The 20,960-nt window shown below is 50.6% G+C and overlaps 1 long non-coding RNA gene across 3 annotated transcripts in view; it reads left to right on the plus strand.

The window, feature by feature from the left end:
- LOC128096350 (uncharacterized) overlaps positions 1 to 20,960 on the plus strand; it is a 71,911-nt gene that overhangs the window by 45,052 nt on the left and 5,899 nt on the right. For all 3 annotated transcript variants that reach the window (XR_008213627.1, XR_008213629.1, XR_008213628.1), the window contains one exon: positions 18,407 to 18,512. This is a non-coding gene — a long non-coding RNA (uncharacterized LOC128096350). The remainder of the gene's footprint in view (positions 1 to 18,406; positions 18,513 to 20,960) is intronic.

Consider the following 20,960-nt stretch of genomic DNA (forward strand, 5'->3'; position numbering starts at 1 on the left):
GCAGGGTGCCTGTAAGCAGCTGGGTCAGACTGCAACAACACGTCCTCACGGGTTGAATAAGTCAGCAGTCAAGCGATCCCGAAGCAATCGTTCAGCACAATCAAACCACCCATCCCCTTGATCCAACAACTCAAACAGCCTGTCTTTAGAGCTAAACAAAACCCAAACAGCACAGCAACTCAACAACCAGCCTGCAGGTCAAACAATGCCAGAACAATGGGTCGGCTGGGTCACATAATAGCAGCACACCCAGGCTCTCATAAACAGCCAATCAACAGCCTCAAACAACGTCTAAATATTTGGATTAATTCACCCAAACATCCAGTCAGTTCAATCAAACCCAGTCAACTGAGCTAATGAATGCCAAAACACCTATCCAACTTAAACAGCCGCTCTAACCGTGACAAAGCAACTGGTGGACTTGGTGAAACCGCCCATCACCACAGCCAAACAAGCAGTCAGCCCAGTCATACTGAGGAAAAGCCACAGGTCACACTGGTCACCAGGCAGTAACAAAACACCCACTTCATCCTGTCAAACAACCACTCAGGCAGGAGAGCCTGTGTCTAAACATCCAGTCAACTGCACGATTTGCTGCTTGCCTCCATGCAGTGAAACTCAAACAGCCACTTAACGTGGCTAAAGGAACGGGGCACGCCTGGATCTCTGGACACGCCTGGATCTCTGGACACGCCCCTCCTGCCCAGCACTCTCAACAAAGCCTCAAAGGAGGGTGCTTCACCAAGATGCCCAAACAGCTTAGGTCCCCGGCAGTCGGAAGGAAATCAGCCCTGTCCCTCATCTGGTGAATAACTTTCAGTGGAAGATGGAGTTTTTCTAGTCAGAGCGGCTGCAGATGGCTGGGGTGATCTGACAGAATATAGCTTCTATGCCTTCTCTCCACACTGTGGTTGGGAGGGAGCCCCCCAGAATTCCTTGCTGCAGAGTATTTGAAGAGGGACATGTGTGCCATGGAGGGTGCACTGCTCTGCACCCTGCAGGAAGCGGCAAGCCTGTGCCTAGAGTACTGGCTGAGTGAGTTCTCAGTGTCAGACACCAGCAGACCCAGGCCTAGCCTGCTGTCCAAGGTCCCAAGTCATCATAGAGACCAGAACTCTCTCATCAAATCCAGAGCCCTGATCACCTCTGACCGCCTCTGTCCAGAACCCAGTAATGACAGTGACACTCCTAAGCACTTACTATGTGCCAGACACCAGGTAAGAAGCCCTTTATACACTCCATGACTTGTCTACAGCACCCAATTGTCCCCATTGTACAGATGACGTCCCTGGATATTCACAGAAGTGAAGAAAGTTGCCTGAGGCCACAAGGCTATTAAGTGGCAGCATTTGAAACCAGCTCTAAATTGAGGAGCCAGCTGGACCTTCGAAATACTTATGAAAGGAGAGTCAAGGGAGTGACTTGGCCTGGCCTGTACTATACTGAAGATGTAGGTGTGATGGCATGTAAGGAGCTCCCTGCCCTCCTGCTGTGTGTGTGTGTGCGCGCTCGCGCGCGTGTGTATGTATGTGTGTGTATGTATGTATGTGTATGTATGTATGTGTGTGTATGTATGTATGTGTGTGTATGTATGTGTGTGTATGTATGTATGTATGTATGTGTGTGTATGTATGTGTGTGTGTATGTATGTGTGTGTGTATGTATGTATGTATGTGTGTGTATGTATGTATGTATGTGTGTGTGTGTGTATGTATGTATGTATGTATGTATGTATGTATGTATATGTACACAGTGGCCTCAGGGGAAGAGGCATTCCACTTCAGTGGAGACTCAGTTGTAGACAGGTTGGAGTCCTGAAGAGCTAGTTCTCTCTCAACTAAGAGCCCACCCTGGTGTTGAGCTCTCTGGCTCAGGAATGCTGGACAAAGACCGGTGTCCCCAGAGGCCGGCAGTTCCTGGGCTATATAGACCTATATATAGGCAGCTTTCAAGAACGGCTTCTAGGATTGGGAAAGAGAGTTCCTGACCCCTGAGTAGCCCTTGCTGCAAAGCCTAATTGGCCTCCCACTCCTGGGTGTAGGTCCGAGCACACTACTGACCACAACTGACCCCCTGCTCAGCCCAGGGAGAGGCCTGTCGACCCACCCCTGCGTTAGTCACAGAGCGTTTTGTTGAAGCCTAACACAAATCACAAGGGCAGGAAATGTCGTAAAGAGAAAAGTAATCTTCTGACAGAAAAATAAATTATCAGCCGTGTTCTGAAGGAAAAGAAACATTCTTAAATAATTTCTCTTGCTGTTGGTATTGGCTGGCAGTGTGGGCCAGCCAAGCAAATGGTAATTTCCAAATTAGATTATACATTATGTCATATTAGTTTTATATTAGAAAAACAAACGGGATCAGAGAAGAAGTGCCAAGGTTGGCGGCCGTGCTGGCCACGTGACAGCGGCGTTTCCACAGCAGCTTGTTTAATGATTTGTGGGGTGAGGAGGCACGGAGCAAACATTCGGCCCACCATGGTCCAACATGGGTTGGTGGCATGGAGACAGGCTCTCCAGGGAAGGAGAAAAGGGCAACACTGAGCCCAGGCCTTTGTGAGTGAGAACACAGGCAGGTCAGGGAGGCAGGGACACCCTCAGAACGTGGTCTTCTCACCTTCCTCTGGGGGCTCTATCCTCTTTAGGAGGGGATGGCTTAGAGTCCAGCCACCATAGCTGGTAAATGCCCAAGGAGGCAGCAGGTGGAGATGTTCACATGTCACTCTCAGGGAGGGGAGGCTGGTGTAGCTCTGTAGGCATCTCTGCTTCTATGTTGAGCTTTCCTGGGGCCATAGGAACACTAGATGTCTGTGTCTCCCCTGAGTGCACAGCCAGAGAAGTTGGGAGATAGACTCAAGGTGGGAAATCACGGGTCCCAAGGCTCTGCGCCAGGCTGCCTACTGTACTTACTTCTCTCTGCCTCGGGACAGACCCTCCAGGTCTTGGGACAGAGGGAGAAGTGGAGAAGCAGGGCAGATCCATCAGAGATCTGTGACCATGGTTTGGAGAGCTGGCACAGCTTGTAATAGAATTGCGAGGACCTGTGATCATAACATACTATGCAGGGTATGAGGCTTCTGCTGTCGGGAAATAGACAGTGGGCTTTAGTGACAAGATTCCTGAGAGGTAGTGGGGAGCAGGAGACACTGGGTTCCTTCAGTTGTTAAAGCATCTGTCTGACCTCTGACCCTAAAGCCTCTTTGTCCCTCAGACTGGGCTCAGTCAGCTCCAGTCGTTTGCACGTGGATGTGGGCAGGTGTCTCTTAGCCAACTGTGAACTTCGTCAGGACAGAGGGACCAGCCTGTCTTGGTTATCTCTGAAGGGTTCACATGTGGCACAGGGCTTCAAACCATTCTGGATAACCACAAAAGAAGACAGGAGAAATGAGAAATAAAGACGTTCAGATCAGGAAAAGGTACACGGGCCTTAGGAGCATTGGTCAGGGTTTCCAGGTCTAGGGATCCCCTAATTTTTATTTATAAAGCTGCCTCTTGGCCCTAGCCAGGCACCACTAATCAGCGACAGCACCCAACCTCACAGATTTCAAGCGGCTAGTACTAATCAATCCAAGGTGGCACCTCTAGGAAACCTTTCATCTGCCACTCAGAGTCCAGCTCATTCTGTAGTGCAACTGAGGAAACCAGCAGGTAAAGAGAGGGAGGTGGTGGAACTCACATGCCGGTCATAGGCAGAGCTGGATCCAGATCCCACCTTCCTGAGCAGGCAGTAGGATGGGAAGAGAGAACTTGGAACCGTTCAATCAGCAGGTATCTGACCTCCGATAGCATGTGCTCAGCTCTGGGTGCATGGCTGGATGAAGAGAGAACATGGGTCCCAGCCAGGCTGGATGGCTGGTGACTGCAGACGCTCCTGCCCTTTCTCTGTTCCCCAGGGGAGCTGGGCTCTGCTCCTTCAACATCTGTGTCCTCTCTAGGAACCTCAAGCTTTCTGCCTGATGAGTGGGAGCAAGGGTGGTGCTCAAGCTCTTTGAGAAGTAAAATCTGTCCAGGTGTGGCCATCTCAGGATCCTGTGGACTCAGACTTCTGTTCAGATTCTCTTTGGGGTGTCCTACAGTCAGTACTGGGGCCTGGGAAGCCACAGCAGTTCTTCCTGTGAACCACCAGGGGGAGAGGGAGGCATTCCGCCCGATTCCAGCTTGATTTCTTTTTTACCCCCCTGGTGGCCTGGAGGGTTACTGCAGCTCCTGGCTTGCTTCCTGTTTCCGGTAGAAGGCTCAGCTCCTGGGATTAATAGTCCATGCAACCAAATCCTGACCAGGCCCTCGCGAGGTCCTTCCTCTTCTCCAGGCCCCTTGCTGAATTCCAGGAACCCCTCTCTCTACCCTGGATGGTGCTCACAGACTAGCCAAGAGAGAAGAGGTCCCCTAAATGTAGCCTGCCTGGTAATATCTATGATGGTGAAAGCTGAGGGAGTGCAGGATAGGGAAGCCTTGCTAGGAAAAGTGATGTTGAAGAAGAGTTTAATAGGGCCTGTGGAGGAGTGTGTGTGTGTGTGTGTGTGTGTGTGTGTGTGTGTGTGTGTGTGTGTGTGTGTGTGTGTTGGGGGGGGGGCGTAGATGAGGTGGAGGGTGTGGTTAGAAGGAAAGAGAAACCACTATTTTTATGAGCTGTAGAGGCAGAATGAGCAACAGGGGAAATAAATAGAGGAGAACATTCATTTGCTCAGAAGATTGTGTTGAGCAGCTACTGAACACCAGGTTAGGTTATGAAGGGTCTTGAATGACAGCCTCAAACCCCAAGTCATCTCTCCTGGGCCCTGGCCTGAGTATTTCTAACATTTACAGTAAGAGTTTGTTTCTAAGCATAGCTTGTCTCAGTGGGGCCCTCCATCACCCTATGGGACAGCTGCAAGGGAGGGAGTTGGGAGGATGTCATTGGGGGTATTGTAGTGCAGGTGAGATGAGGTGACAGTGGCGGGCCAGCATGAGGCCACCATGCTCTGCCCACTTCTCCTGCAGCCTCTCTTTGTCCAGAACCACCCTTTACCTGATAGTCAAGCTTGGTCTCCTGTCTGAAGAGTCTGTTCCTGAGGGCAGGATTTTGTAGCTATGCAGTGTGTTGAGAGAGTCCTGGGCTGACAGGTGCCCGTAGAACAACCAAGTGCAACTGTAGAGTGACATAGTTGAGGGGGAGTGTCCGAGTCACTGTTCTACTGCCGTGAAGAGATGCCATGACCAAGGCAACTCTCATGAAAGAAAGCATTTAATTGGGGGCATGTTTACAGTTTCAGAGTTTAAGTTTATTATCATCATGGAGGAGATCTTGGCAGCATTGGGGCTACATCCTGATCCACAGACTAAGAGAGAGACACTGGGCTTGGTATGGGCTTTTGAAACCTCAGATCCTACCTGCAGTGTCACACTTCTTCTAACAAAGCCACACCTCTTAGTCCTTCTAATCCTTTCAAATAGTGCTACTTCTTGGTGACTAAACCTCTGAATATATGAACCTATGGGGGGCATTCTTATTCAAACTGCCACAAGGTGGGAGAGAGGGCAGAGAGGGCAAGACCCTTGTGAAGAAAATTCTAGAGCAGGAAGTAGGCAGTGGTGGTCTCAGATAGAAGGCAGGGACCCATCAGTGCAGGCTGACTCTGAGCAAACAGATATTGTGAGAAGAGGAGGGAGCCATCAGTGATGGCACAATTATATGGCATATAAGGAGCTTTTTTTATATTCCTTACTAAACCCTCTTCATCACTGGGTAGGTCATCATGGAGATGGGTTTAATCAGAGCTGAAGAAGCACAGAGGGGTTAAGGACTTGCCCCAGGTAACACATCTAGAGCAAGGTGGCACTGGACTCAAAGCCGAGCCTATCTGCTGACCCCTACTCACTTTTTGCAGTGAGCCACCATGGCCCTTGTATTGTCTTCCTTCCTTCCCAAGATGCAGCCTTCCTTCCTTCCTTCCTTCCTTCCTTCCTTCCTTCCTTCCTTCCTTCCTTCCTTTCTTCCTTCTTCCCTCCATCCCTCCCTTCCTCCCCATCTTCCCCTGGTTGGCTATAGTTTGGTTTGGAGCTATCTCTCCCATCTGTGATCTTTGGATGGTGATTCTCTCTCTCTCTCTCTCTCTCTCTCTCTCTCTCTCTCTCTCTCTCTCTGGTTTTGTTTTGTTTTGTTTTTTTTTGAGACAGGGTTTCTCTGTGTAGCTTTTTGCCTTTCCTGGATCTCGCTCTGTAGACCAGGCTGGCCTCAGACTCACAGAGATCCGCCTGGCTCTGCCTCCCGAGTGCTGGGATTAAAGGCGTGCGCTACCACCGCCTGGCGGTTTTGGTTTTTTTGAGGCAAGGCTTCTCTGTGTAGCCCTGGCTGTCCTGGAACTCACTCTGTAGACCAGGCTGGCCTCAAACTCAGAGATCCACCTGCCTCTGCCCACTGAGTGCTGGGATTAAAGGTGTGAGCCACCACCACCCAGCTAGCGTGGTGATATTCTTATTTTTCAGGTCTTGTTCAGATATCCTTTGTGAAAGGTCCTCTGACTCTTCCAGGTAGATTTGACTTTACTTTCCTCTTAGTCCCTCCTCCTACTCTCTCTTACCACTTCTTACCATCACCCATCAGTCATCTCTCCATCCCTTCTCTTGCTTAAAGCATCTGGTAGAGCCTCCCTTGTAGCCCCACAGCCCTGTGTGAGTGCACAGGTGAGTGCTACTCACCATTGCATGTTTGAGTTTTGTCCTGGGGCTTCTCAGCCCATAAGTTCCAAGGCCAGGGAAGAGCTGGCCTTCCCTGTTCCCAGGCTGTGCCCAGTACAGTGTCTGCTTCCTGTCCCTTCTCCTTCAATCATCTTGCTCAGAAGATTCCTTGTAGTCAGCTTCCTCCTCCTCCTCCTCCTCCTCCTCCTCCTCCTCCTTCTTTTGTGTTTTTTTGAGACAGAGCTTTTCTGCAGCCTGGAACTCACTCTGTAGACCAGGCTGGCCTCAAACTATTAGAGATCTGCCTGCCTCTGCCTCCCAAGTGCTAGGATTAAAGGTGTGCACCACCATGCCTGGCTCAGCTTGCTTCTTAAAGAAGGGACTTTTCAATGTCTGGAGTGATTAGGGTTGATATTATAAGAGCGTTTTTGGTGGGTGCTAGAAAAAACAAGTACTATTACATGGGGAGACAGGAGCAGAACCCACCGGCAAGGGCTTTCCTCAGGTCCATGTGACTCAGAAGGAGTGATAAGAGCCCCAGGAGCAGGGGCTGTAGATGCATTAGGAGATGGCTGTGAAATTGCACAGGAAGGAGGTTGGGCACTTGGGGCACAAGGGGAGGGGACAAAGGGCATCTCAGGAATATCTCATGGATAAATACTCAGGGACAGTGTTGTGCCTTGCCTAGGACCCTAGTCTTGGTATCATCAGGAAGATTTCAGACTTGTGCATGTCCCCAAAACTTGTTGCAAGGAATTAAGTTTTAGGGAACTAAGAAGTGATATTCCTTGTGTCCACATGTTCCCATGCCAGTCTGTAAGATGGGGACCCAAGATTCCTTTCTCATCTAGGAGTGAAGCAGATCAGAGAATGGTAGATGTCATCCATAAAGGAAGCTGCCTTTCTCTGTGGGCCATATGATTTCTGTTGCAACTGTCCAATTCTGTAGCTGTTGGACAAAAGCAGCCAGACACAAAAATGGCATGAATCTGAATAAGTGTGGCTGTGCTTTAATAAAACTTTATGTGTGGATACTGACATTTGACATTCACATAATCCTATGTCTTACTATATTTCCCCTAAACATAAAGAAGCATAGACGAAATCCCAGCTCCCTAGCAGTGGCTGCCTACTTTGTTGTCCCTGATCCAGATAATGGAGTGAGAGTCCGGCAAGGCAAGGGAGAAGAGATCAGCCTGCTGAGAGAGTTGCTTGCTCCTCTGTACCCCACTCACCCAACTCTGAGGGACCTCTCACCACTACCAACATCGGGGTGCCTGTCCGCAATGAGCTGGCTTCTCTGTGAGTGGATGGCTAGCAGCTGGACTCATCGAGGTGGGCGGGCCGGCCATGCTCAGTCTCCGGGAAATGAGTGTGGACATGGTGGGCCCAGCGGGGCTGCCCACCCTTCTCTGCCCGGATCAGGTTCCCTGACTTGTCTGAGCACTGTAAACACAGCGGCTGGACAGGCCACCTCTCCTGAGCTCCACTGTAGGCGGCCCTGCCTGGGAGGGAAATAGGATTGGGCCTGACAATTTGACATAAACCACGGGGCAGTGTCCGCAGCTGGGGGAAGTCTGGGGACCCACTCTTGGAGGCCCCCATGCTCACCCCAGTGACGGCTGCTCCCAATTATCTTTCTCTGTGGATCCAGGAGTCTGTCAGGTAGGGAGCCCCCCAGGGGTCCCCTATGTCATCCCATTTTGATACAGGTAGAGAAACCGAGGCCCAGAGAGCAAACTCTCACTAACCAATGGGGCTCTGGACCCTTCCCAGGGAAATATAGATAAACTGGGACCCTGTCCCTTAGCCATCAGCTGCCCATAGGAGGACATACCTTTGGAGCCAGCCAGGAACATTCTGGTAGGAGTCAGCCAAGCCATCTTCAGGGCGAGTGTGTTTACTGCTTTTACAAAACAAGCCATTTGAGCAGATGGGTATCCACTGTGTCAGGTTAACAAATATGGCCTCTTGTGCCTCTTGCAGCCCAAGGGCTGCTTGTGTGCAGATGTGAGTGTGTACACTGATCATGTGTGTGGAGCCACAATGTGCATAGATGCATGTGTAGCTTCCTTCCAGCATGCAAGTTAGCATCGTGTCTGTTCAGGTCTACCCTTGGTGCGTGCGCATGCATGCACACACATACGTATATTTATGCACGCAACTCCCTACCTTTGTGTTGTCAACTTAGTATCAGGTTAGTTCCGGAGCCAACTGTCCTCTTTGGGGTCCTTAGACATTTATTGTGTTGTTCCTGAGAGAGTATGAAGTTCTAGAGATCTGCGGATGTGGGCTCTGGGTCTGTGAATGGAAAAAGTCAGTGACTTTAAAGATTCTTGCCATTTTTGAGCACTTTCCAAAGACGCCCGCTGAGCCACAGTGGGGCCTGCCATGCCTAACCTTAGACTTGCTGCCATGGAGCAGGGGCCTCACTGGACCTGTTCATTCTCATCAAGTTCATCACACTCTGATGGCCTTGCCCTCTATCAGTGGGTCCTTTTGGAGAGTGCTGGGACTGCTCACCTTCCACCTCCTCACATACCACCCCAGCTGAACATACCCTTTTGTAGTTTGTCAGTGACCACCGAGGACACAGTGCGTGCTGAGCACTGGACACTGTCCCAAGTGTCTCATATGCGTTGGTCCATTTTCATAACAACCCTGTGTTATAAATGACACCCATGTCCATTTTATAGACACGGAAACCGAGGCATAGACAGACAAAGCAACAGGCTCCAAGCTACACAGCCAGGAAGTTAAAAAGGCAGAATTTACATACTTGTCATCTGGCCCTAGTCACCTTCTTAATCCCTCCTGTTGCTGCCCCTGGGATAGGGCAGGGGGTTCATGCAAGTCCCTGCATCATGGACCCCAGGGGGAAGGTCACAGGTGGTGATGTGGACTTCTACTGTGTGCCAGACCCTTCTCCGGGAAGATCCACTGGCCTCCCTGCCACCAGATTCTAGCCTACATGTCCCCCTCCCCTCCTCTCTAATTCCTCCAGCCTAGACTAGGCTTTATTGCTTAATACCCTGAGTAGGGATAGCCTCCTCTAAGGACCTGGGATTTTCTTACAACAGTTCCTGTGGGTGTGGCTGGGGCTGTGCTGAGAACTGGGCACCCGGAGGCTGAACCCTGTTGCCCTCAAGTGTACAGAGGGAACATGCTTCCCAGCCCCATTTGTTCCTGTCTTTTTTCTCCTTCCTCCCGTGGTTTGAACATTCTGGCTTCTATATTCTACCATGTGGCTTCCCAATCACTTTCTAGTAGTCTGCAGACTGTGACCTTAATTACCATCTCTTCTGGGGAGCACCCCCTCCAGGTCACATGACTGTTGGCGGGATGCTCTCTGCTTGGGCCCTTTGTCTGCGTCTCCATGCATTCCCTTAGTCTTTTGGGGGCCAGGTACACAAATAATTCCACAGATGTTTACCAAGTGCTGTCTGTCACAGGACCCCAATCTTTCCCATCGGAACTGGACTCTTTGCCAACCAGACATTATTAAATTTGTTAATTTTGTTCTCAATGCTTTACATATAGAAATGGATAGTTGACTTCATGACCCTTTATGATGCTTTTAAAAGATGAATTAAAGCAGATAAATAAATTACCATTTTACCGTTCTAACAGTTTGGCATGGGAAGAAAAGGGGTCCCAAGGGGCAGGGCACAGGTTGGCTAGTGGCTGCAGAGCAGACCCTCTATCTCTGGCCTGGGTTTGGCTGCCCACCCGCTCCCCTGCTTACCATCCACATGGGGGAGAAGCTGGTGAACAAGGACCTTCCTGTCTTCCCTGCTCTTTCCTATTTCTAAAAATAAGCTGGAATCTTCTCCTCATCTGCCCCCAATTTTCTCCTGCTTGACCCTGATGACCCCATGCCCTCAGATGAGGCCGCATGTGTGCCCGCTGCTGGACAGATGGGCCAACCCTGAGGTGCAGATGGTGGGATTGTTGAGACCGCCATGGCCTCTGCTCCTCCAGCTGTGCCCTGCAGGGAACCAAGTACCCAGCAACCCCCAGACTGCAGAAGGGGGTAGGGGTCTTGTTTACAACAGGACCCTCTGTCCTGCTTTCAGGAGCTGTCCCGACAGTGATGGTCACTGCCCACTTTTGGTGCACTGAGCACAGTCACATCTGCTGTCTTCTTGTGTCCGTGCAGGGAGTTGAACAGACAAAGAAAACAGGGAGGTTGATTTACTTCTCAAGGACTGCACAGCTAGCAAGGAGCAGAGTCAGGATTCGAAACTGGATCTCTCTGCTTTAAAATTCTGCCATTCACACTGTCTTTCTTGTTTCCTGACATCAGAACCAGGGCATGGTCTTACAACTTTGCACCCAAAGAGTTTCATAGTGTTCTTTTAGCTGCCGTTTACTGAGCAGTTACCCCATCTATGCTCAGCCCTGGAGAGGAGGGAATGTTAGCCTCATGTGGAGAAGGGAGCTGAGGCTCTAGGATGATACCATGCCACTTGCCATGGCCATTCTGTAGTGAGAGGGCATCAGGCTTTGGACTGGACTCTCAGGTTCAGAAGTTTTTCTTCTGCATAACAATTCACCCCAGCTGGCATGATGTGCTTTGCTCTTGATTTATTACTTAGCTGAGCAGGCCATCTCCTATGTGTCTGCTCTGACCCTGGCACAGGGGCACAGGGATCTAGAAGACGAATAGGCCTGCTTTCAAGGGTGTTATAAAGGTGGGTATATGAGTGGCAGTTCTGGTACAGGGTGACAAAGCATTGCGATAACGGGACTACCCTGTGCTCATGGGGGTCCAGATGGAAACCTGGCTGGTTCTGCGCCCTGCTACCAGCAGCCCAGTGGCTTCCTTTTTGTTCCATTGGCCTGTTTGTCCTGGCCTAGTGTTCAAGGGCATGGCAGTGTGGTAGAGCCCATCTCTCTTTCCCTGCCAGCCCCCGGCTCCCTTTGTATCTCAATACCACCAAACTGCTCTAGGGTCTTCCCCATCAAGGGAGTTTTTTTTTTTTCTTCTTACTTCAACCATGTCGTCACGACTCCTGGCTTGTACTGCCTCCTTTCTCACACCTCACTTCTCCTGGTTGCCTCTTACCCTGCAAATAGCACCAGAGATGCCATGTCCCTAGGTACCAGGTGGCTGGGCGTGTGTGTGTGTGTGTGTGTGTGTGTGTGTGTGTGTGTGTGTGTGTGACTCAGAGATGCCATGTCCCTAGGTTACCAGGTGGCTGGGCCTATCTATGTGTGTGTGTATGTGTGTGTATGTGTGTGTGTGTGTGTGTGTGTGTGTGTGTGTGTGTGTGTGTGTCTACAATGGGTACATGTTGGCCAAAGGAGAAGAATCACCTAGCACTAATAGATCTTGCTCTTCACTTCTGTGAATGGGCTCAGGTATAGGAAGATAAAGGCCTTGCTAGAGGGAGGGCCAGTGGCCTGGAGGGCTAAGGCGAAAGTGCAGCCCTGCTTGTGAGATCAGAGAATCTTCCTGGGGGGGGGGGGGTGTCTCATCCCCAGGCCTGGGCCTCAGATGATGCTGTTACTTAGTAACTCATATTGTGCTTGTAAGGTGTGTGATGCTGCTCAAAGCCCTTTCCACACATTAAGGTGTTTGCTCTTTGCAACAACTCTGTCCTTATCCCCATTTTGCACATTTGGAAGTAGAGGAATGAAGGGGTTCATTGACTTTCTTTAACCTGCACAGCTAAGGACAAACCAAAGCTGAATTCTTATCCAGGCTCTTGTCTCTAGCGGCCTGTACTCTAGTCTCCTTGCTATTACAAGAAGGGGGAAGAAAGACTGTCTGGAGTACAGAGGATAAACATCACTCTACCTAACACAGCCCAGGAAGGCAAATGCCTGCCTCCCTCCGTGCTAATACTGGATCCACATACTGGATCCACATGCGCTCCCTGTCCAGACAGCCAGTACTATCTTTTTGTGGGTTTCACACTCCAGTGGGGTACCAACTCTGCCTGGGCAGGGGGGCGCCACCTGGGCAGCAATGGCTGGCTAGAGCTTCCTCCTCTGATAATGGTCTCTGAAATCAGGAGAGGAGATGCTATTCTCATTCACAGATGAAGGAACTGGAAGTAGAGATCAATATCTGAGATGTCCCCCAAATGCTCACATGTTGAAGGCTTGGTCCTAGTTGATGGATCTGATCATTGACAAGTAACTAGATCATGATGGCTCTGATCTCATCAATTGATTAGTCCATGGATGAATTGATTTGATGACACTATTAGTGGGTGATGCAAATGAGGATGTGAGACCTAGTTGGAAGAAGCATGTCTCTGAGGGTATGCCCTGGAAAGACATACTTTGTTCCCAGCTCCTTCCTGCCATGCTCACTTCCTACCCATTTTGAGGTGAGCAGACTCCTGCAAATTCATTCTTCCACCACCAAGACAGTTGGCCTCATCTCAGGCTCAAAGCTGTGGAACCCGGTTATCTCGGACCCAAACGTTTGAAACTGTGAGCCTAAATCAATCTTCCTGTCTTCAAACTTTTTCACACATTTGTTGCAATGATGGAAACTCTGATTAATGCAGAAGGTAAAGGATGGGGACAGTCCCCAGGAGGCAACTTGAATCTGAGATGCCACACTCTGGGGCCAAAGCTTGTCCCTAGCCATCAGGGCCTGAGGGGCCAGTCCCTGTGTACCACAAACGAAAAAGCATCTATAAAACACCTAGTGCCAGGATGCCTGACACTTGCTCTCAGCATGAGTGTGCCCTCAGTGCACAGCGAGGGAGCATGGGAGTATCGGACACATCCAAGGGTGGAAATGATCCGGACTGCCTGCCCCATCGTTCTCATGCTGCCCATGTGCAGACACGGCTGTGGATGTGGGCAGCTTGGCCCAGCTCTGCCTTTCTTCCCATGGAGGCCAGAGTCCAGAATCCAGCGCCAGAATGATTTCTCTCCCCTTCCCTACCCCATCTTTCTAGCCTCCACAATGACACAAGGTCCTGAGCACAACATCCCCGAGACTCTTCTGACCTAGGACTAGATCCTTTTCTTTCTGGGAGGGGGAGGTGTCACTCAGTGAGTGGGGGCCACAGAATGACTCCTCCCTTCTCCAATTTTCAGTGACATTTTGTGCCTTTCAAAACACATTTCCAGTCTATAATCAAAATTCATTTTTACGGACAGAGAAAGAGACAAAGATAAGTGAACCAAGTCCATGATCAGGGGACAGAAGCCAGGACACACAAACATGGTTGGTCCCATCGCTACTTCCAATCCTTCTTGCTCCTTTTTTTCTTGCATCAGAGGAGGAGGGGCCAGGAGTCTGGAACAGGCAGGAACTATGATGCGGGAAGATTGCTGGACAGAAGTCAGGAGCCTCGCATTCTGGTTCTGAATTTACAATTCATTTACTAAGAGACTTTAAACATGTCATGTTCCCTCTCTTGGCCTCAAGTATTTAATTATGAATTATTTTATTCATTTAAATATTTAATAATTTGTTAATTATTAGTTAATTAGGGAAGGAAGCTATCATTCTATTCTTTTACTTGGCTAGAGGTTTATAGAAATTGACCCAATGAAGTATTTTTTCCTTCCTCCCTCCCTCCTTCCCTCCGTCCCTCCCTCCCTTCCTTCTTTCCTTCCTTTTATCTGGCTCTTCCATCTATTTACATATCTAATCATCCATCCGTATGCTGGTACACCTCTATCTACTCACCCACCCAGCTACCTACTCATCCATCCACCAATGCTTTTTATCCATACATGTACCTACTCCCTGGGTCTATCCATTTGAGGTCTGGCTTAACTTCTGTCTTTTCTAGGTTCCACAGTGGAAATTAATGGCCTGTTTTTGCTTCTTTTTTGATATCTATCCCTTCAGAGTCACATTTAACCAACTGTCTTTCGTCACAGTTAGTCCTTTGCTAAACTGAGTGGTCTTCAGGGGGAAGGTAGAAGGCTGATTCAACTCGATGTCCTCAGCATGGTGCAGCACTCACCATGCTTATTGAGTATCTTTGGAGTTCGTAGTTCCCTGAGCCATTCCAACAAGGTCCTGATTCACGTCCCCACTTTCTGAGAGTGTGAATCATGCTATGGAGCCTCATCTGAATGGTGAACAGGCCCCTGAATCTCTCTTCTCTGCAGACTCTGAGTCTCATCCTTACTCTTTCACTTCAGAGATCTATGGAGGTTGAGTCCTACCTGGATCACATAGCTAGCCCATGGGAAACTTGGAATAGGAGCCCAGCCTACTCCTCATAGCCTCCCTCATCTGGGACACTGCCTGGAGACCTACCACGTGGGCCACCAGAAGAGGGAGCAGCTCTGAGTCACCCACATCTCTCTCCACTCTTCAGCCTCAGGACTCACACAGCCAGCCCAGGAAGCCTTGCCGTACCAAGGCCCTCTGGCTATCCTGGCAAGACACTGGGTTGGGTGGGGATTGGAGGCTTGCTATTTTCAGGCCTAGGCTTCTCCAGAGCTGCCAGGCCTCTGCTGGTTGGCTTGATTCACCCAGGCTGTTCTGGTTCTGGCTAGCTGGGGTGGTCCTCAGTGCCATTCTCAGTGACAGAGGTCAGGCCCCCCCAGTGCCTGCAGTGTATCACTGGTAGCTCCCAAGGGCTGTTCTAACTGGCTTGTACACTTGATGGGCGGGCTGTAAACAAGCCATCAGCAGAGGTGGTCTTGGCCCTCCCTCCCCTCCTCCTTCCCAGGCTCAATAGCTCTCAGCCACATTGTAAGAATTAGGGGGTGGCTGGTAGAGGGAGGTGGCTGCCTCCCATAGCAGAGATGGGGGACCATGCATAAGTCCTACCATATTGGTAGGGTGTGTGTGTGTGTATGTGTGTGTGTGTGTGTGTGTGTGTGTGTGTGTGTGTGTGTGTGTGAGAGAGAGAGAGAGAGAGAGAGAGAGAGAGAGAGAGAGAGAGAGAGAGAGAGAAACAAGTAGGTCCTGTTTGTGTGATGCTGTCCTGGGTGATCCGAGGTCAAGATCTATCCAGAAAGGACCTATTCTACTGGCTTCAGGGCATTTTTGGAGCAGGGAGAGGCCTCCAATATCGTCCTTCTTACTTGCTATAGATTCTGTTCACTGGGCCTGGGTCATCAAGAGCTAGGATCCCCCCTGCCTTGGAGAAGCTATTTCTTCTCCATGTCTCTGTCTCCTGTGACGGCTTCTGTGGTGGCTCAGAGCCAGACTGTTGCTGTTTAAGAGGCTCCTCGTGTCTCCTCTGTCTAGATCACTTGGGATTTCCAGGCCATTTTTACATATGAGGAGACGGACTCTGAGAGAGTGAGCATGTGCGATGGAAAGCAGGCCTTCGGTCTGGCTCCTCTGCGTCCTTTGGGGAGTCTAGTGCTCCCCATGCTTCTGGCACTTGCTGAACACACACAGAGAGCTATGGGGAGGCAGGCTCTGGCTGTCATTCCTGCCCTCACTGAACTGCGGAGCTGTGGGTCAGGGAAACAGCCAGAGGGAAAGGAGTCTCCTGTGCTTCCTGGGGGTGATCGTGTGGTTAGGTTGCAAGAGTGGGCCCATTCAGAGCCCCCAAGAACTGCTATGTTCTGCTGTGGGATAGGTGGAGGTGGAGGGGTGGGGTAGGTTGCTTCAGACAGAAACAATCCCAGGATGGTGCTGAGGGGACAGAGTGTCCGTCCTATCAAGGTCCCTACTCCCGCAGGACTCCAGAAGCGCACTTGCTCGCTTCCTTCCCTCTCTGTGGTATTCAAAGCTTAACTCCTTTGCTGGTCATTAAGATGTGACCAGGGTACCAGTATCCTAGAGGAAGCTTTTCACACACATTGTCATTGAAACCTCACAGCTGCTCTGTGGATGAGGCCCTGTTCTTACCTACAGTTTGGGGACGAGCAGATGACAACTCCAGGGGTCGGGGCGGGTGGCTTAAAGTCTCAGAGCAGACACTAGGTCACACGTCTGTGGAGGACTGTTTCTCCCATAGCACTCGGTCACATGGGCAGAGTGGGCACTACTGCTGCCCTCCCATTCAGTTCACACAGCATTGAGGTGGGCTTCACTAGGGAGGAAGACGTGTGGCCAGGCTGTCAGGGCATATCCAGGATTTCCCTGGCCCTCAGACTGCTTCTCTTTCTAGACGTGGTTTTCCTTTTATCCTTTGGCCTCTGGGGTTTCTGAGGTCTGGAAGCATTGACAGGTGTGGGGATTCTGGTTCCTGGGAACCACACTGGAGTCTGGACCTTCAGGAAGGACCAGACTGGTGGGGCACACAGCGTTTAGTGGCACTGTGAGCATCCAGCATTCACCTCACCCAGCACCAGGCCCGGAACTGGTAACACGTGGATTTGATTGCTTGGGAAATCAGTGTGGGGGGTCTCGGTAGGAAGGCAGGGTTGGAACAACTGATCCATCTAAAAATAACAGAGCTCAGAATCCCAAGGGGCTCACGGCGTCCCATTCCAGATTTGGAAGTGGCCTGTAGTGCTGTCTGTCGTAGGCAACCTATGTGGGTGGCTTTTTGGTGACTGGGGCAGCCCGATGACAATGACAACAGCAATGTGGGGCTAGGGAAGGTCTGGGTTCAGGTCCTGTGCAATGTCTCTTCATCTGGGTGACCCAGGCAAGGAAGGTCATCCCTACGTCTTTAGGATGCTGATCTTACCTAGCCACCTGTCTGAGTACGTGCAAGCAAGTGCTTCATATACGTTTGTTTGTCACTGGCAGAAGGGAAGGTCTAGGTATCTGAGACAAAACTGTGCTAGATTACGGCTTCTAGTACAGTACCTCCCCCCCCGCCCCTCCAGCCTGGTCTCCTTGATGTTCCCTGTTGTTACTTCACCAAAAATGCTTCCTTTACCAAGCTGCTATCAGAATGTTTCTACCATTGCTACACTGGTAGGTGATATGTTTTATATCCTTGGAGGCATTCAAAGCAAAGCTTGACATGAAGTGGCATGGAAGTCATCGATGGCTTAGACTAGCTGGTGAATATGTGACCATGGGTCTGGCCCTTTGTCTTTAGGGTTCATGCCCCACATTCTCACTCACCTGAAGAGTGTCCTGCTGGGATTTGAGGCAGATCCCTGCATGGCTATGGTATTCCAGATGTTCTTCAGTGCTCTGATTATGTCAGGCCCCAGTTCCTCTGTTTCCCTACTTGCAAAATAAAGATGCTGATGTTTGGCACTCTAGCTTCACAGAATGTGGCAAGAAAGTCTCAGCTTGTAGGCATATTAGAAGCCACCACATTCTCTGGCACGGCTATCCTGGAAAGGGACTGCTCAGGGTCGTAGATGAGATCCTGGAGTCTATATCCAGGCCTATGCTTGGAGCACATGCAAATTGTAAAGGGGTCTGTTCTCAAAGTCATATGCTCAGTGGTGAGAATCTCTGCTCTAGGCTGTGTGGCTTGGGCAAATTAAACTGCTCTTCTGTGCTTTCGTTTTCTACATCTTCCTGGTAGATGCCGAGGGGACTGAATGAAACCCCACGGAAGCAGAGACCAAGGGTGTGGAGGACAGTTCAGAGCAGCCAGGGCACATTGCCCTGGTGCTGAGACACGGGCATGGAGCGTCCATGCAGCTAGTAAGGCTTCTCCTCAGCCAGTCTCCTGTCTAGGGCCTTGTGGGGGCTCAGTATCAAAGGAGCTCCTGCAGAAGTCCTTCTTGGACCCCTGCAGAGTTCTACCCCTCCAGATCTTTCAAGCTTTGAGCTTCCTACTTCAGAGATGTTCTTTAAGACCATAACAAGGGTGTCAGATATGTGTGTGAAAGCCACACTACCTGTGTAACTTCAGGTGAGTCTCCCTCCCACCTCTTTGTTTTAGATGGTCTCACTATGTATCCTTGGCTGGCTTTGGATTCACAGAGACCTACCTGCTTCTGCTTCCTGAATACTGGGATTGAAGGCGTGTGTTGCCACACCTGTCTTAGGTAAGTCGTTCTTGAAGCATTTGTTTTCTTCTCTGTGCTAGTGTTGACCTTGTGGATGTGTTGTGAAATGTCTACCCAGGTAGCCTCTATTGCGACAATGACGATAGTGGTAACATCAACTTGTTCATTCATTCACTCAAAAATCCCCCATGAACCCTTTTCTGAGTTCCTGCTGGACTCCAGGGACATGGCGAGGGTCCAGCACTCCCAGGGCCTGGACAAGTCCAGGTGTTCATCCTGGAGGCCAACACTCCACCTCAAGGCAGTGCAAGTTAAGGAGAAAGCAGTCCTCTTGCATCCAGGGGCACACAGAGGGAGTCCGGGTGCCACAAGAGTTCGGGGAAGGCTTCACAGAGACCCAGGTGTGAGCTGAGAGTTGGAAGAGCGGACCTTGGTCAGGCGGAGAAGTTGGAGACTCAGGCCCATCATATTCCATGGCCCAGAGGGGAAAGACAATGGGGGACCCCGAAGCAGACTAGAGAGGTCAGAGCACAGAGCACTGAGATGCTGGATCCCACAGCTGCTGGAGTCCCAGTAACATCTTCTCTAACAAGTGGCTGTGGACAGCCAGGGTCAGGACGCTTTAGCAGGGCTTCAGTTTAGTGATGATGATGAAGAGGAGGTAACAGTCACCTGGTATTACTGATGCACTATCTAGGCCTGAATCTCTGAAAAAATGCTGCCTGCAATTGGTTTGCAAAGACCCTTTTAGGTTTGGGGGTGCACAGACTTCCCCAGGATGCAGAGCCTCTGGATGCCTTGCAGGTGAGAAAGCTCCCAGGTAAGAAAAGTTATCCTACATCCCGCATGCAAAACTCAGCCCTTGGCCAGTTAGCCTGGGTCTCCAGCACTCAACACAAGGTGGCACAGGCTAGGTATTCACAACTATCACAAGGCCAGATTCCCTCATGGCCCCACAGATAGAGAAGGACTCTTAGTGAGGTGAGGGACAGGGTTGCATAGGGAAACAAGGTGGCCCCAGTCTGCCTATACCCACTAGTCTTCTCCATTCCACCTGCCAGGCTCACCCCCTGCTCTGACTTCTATGGGCAGAGGCTTCTCAGTAATTCTCTGGCAGCTAAATTGGTGCTTACCTCTGCTTCCCCAAGACTCTGGGCCCCCACCTTGCCTCCTAGGACTGCCCACGGGCAAGCAGTGACCTTCGAAGGACTCCAACAAGCCATCCCTGTCTGCTTGAGGAAAGGCATCTGTGGCCCACTGGCCCCCCTTCTCCACCAGAGCGGGAAACACAATACACCGATAATGATCTAATATTTATACAACGCCTTTCTACCAGATGCATCCCAACAAAGTTTACAAGCTGTCCCCGCGGACGGCGCAATGTATTCCAGACCCTCTCCCTGCTCCGCCCTGCCCCCTCCCTGGTGTGTGTGTGTGTGGGGGGGTGCAATGCCAACAGAGCTCATAAATCCACCTGAGGGACAGGCCTGTCCAGCTGCACACCAGGGCCTAGCTGTGGCACGCCTCCCTGGGCACTGCCCTGTAAGGAGGTCACGTGCTTATGAGTGGAAAAGAAAGCCTGACCGTGGAGAGTAAGGCTGCACTCAGGGTTGGGTCTGAAGTTTGGCCAAAACTCACAGCACCCAGAGAGCCTCTCCCCAGCCCTCCACATCCTCAGACCCGTGGGAGGGACACAGGGAGGGCCGGCTGGCTGGGCACAAATGTTCCTCCTAGTCACTTCCTCTGAGGCGGCTCCATGAATGAGGATTTGTGTTCGCTCCCTCCCCATAAATTGCCCTTGGTCACCAGGGCCATGTTGTGTGTCAGAGTCCCTGGCCACCAGCCTTGGACAAAACCTGCTTTGTGAAGTCAGGGTGGAAGACAAACAAATGGTTATTACCTTTGAGTGTCCCCTCCCCCAGCCTTTTCTCTTGGCCTGGAGTTAAGACCCTTTTGCTCTGTCAACAATCTTGACTTTGTTCCGTGAGAAGGAAACAGCTCACAGAGGGGTTGCCGAGATGCCTCTTGCAAGAAAACCGTTTGGGAGGCGGGTGGAACAAGACAGGGGTTACAGGAAATGGCAGGCATTTTTTGTTGAATTAAACCATTAGGAGTGACCCCCAAACCAGAGCCAGGCCGAGGGAACAACTGGATACATTTAGGTCAGGACAAGCAGCCAAGAGAGGAGCTGAAACCAATTACCATAAATGAATGTTTCTCTTTTATTCACGACCACCGTGCCTGTTCCCAGGATGCTCTTGGGCCTCTTATAAAAACAGATGAACTCTCTGGTTTTGTTCGGGGAGTTATTAGCTAATGCAACTGTTGGGCAATTTATCAAACATTAACACATGCTGGGATTAATGACCAGGAGATGTCCTTCTCACTGCTGGTTCTGAGCCTCAGAGGCTGCTGGACTTGGGGGCTCCTCTGGTAGGCCCTCCTCCTCTGTGGGAACCTTTAAGTAGGCTGTTAGAGTCCTGCCTG

This window comes from Peromyscus californicus, unplaced genomic scaffold (genome assembly GCF_007827085.1).
Source record: "Peromyscus californicus insignis strain IS unplaced genomic scaffold, ASM782708v3 Scaffold_5__1_contigs__length_169319896, whole genome shotgun sequence".
In the NCBI taxonomy this organism is placed as follows: domain Eukaryota; kingdom Metazoa; phylum Chordata; class Mammalia; order Rodentia; family Cricetidae; genus Peromyscus; species Peromyscus californicus.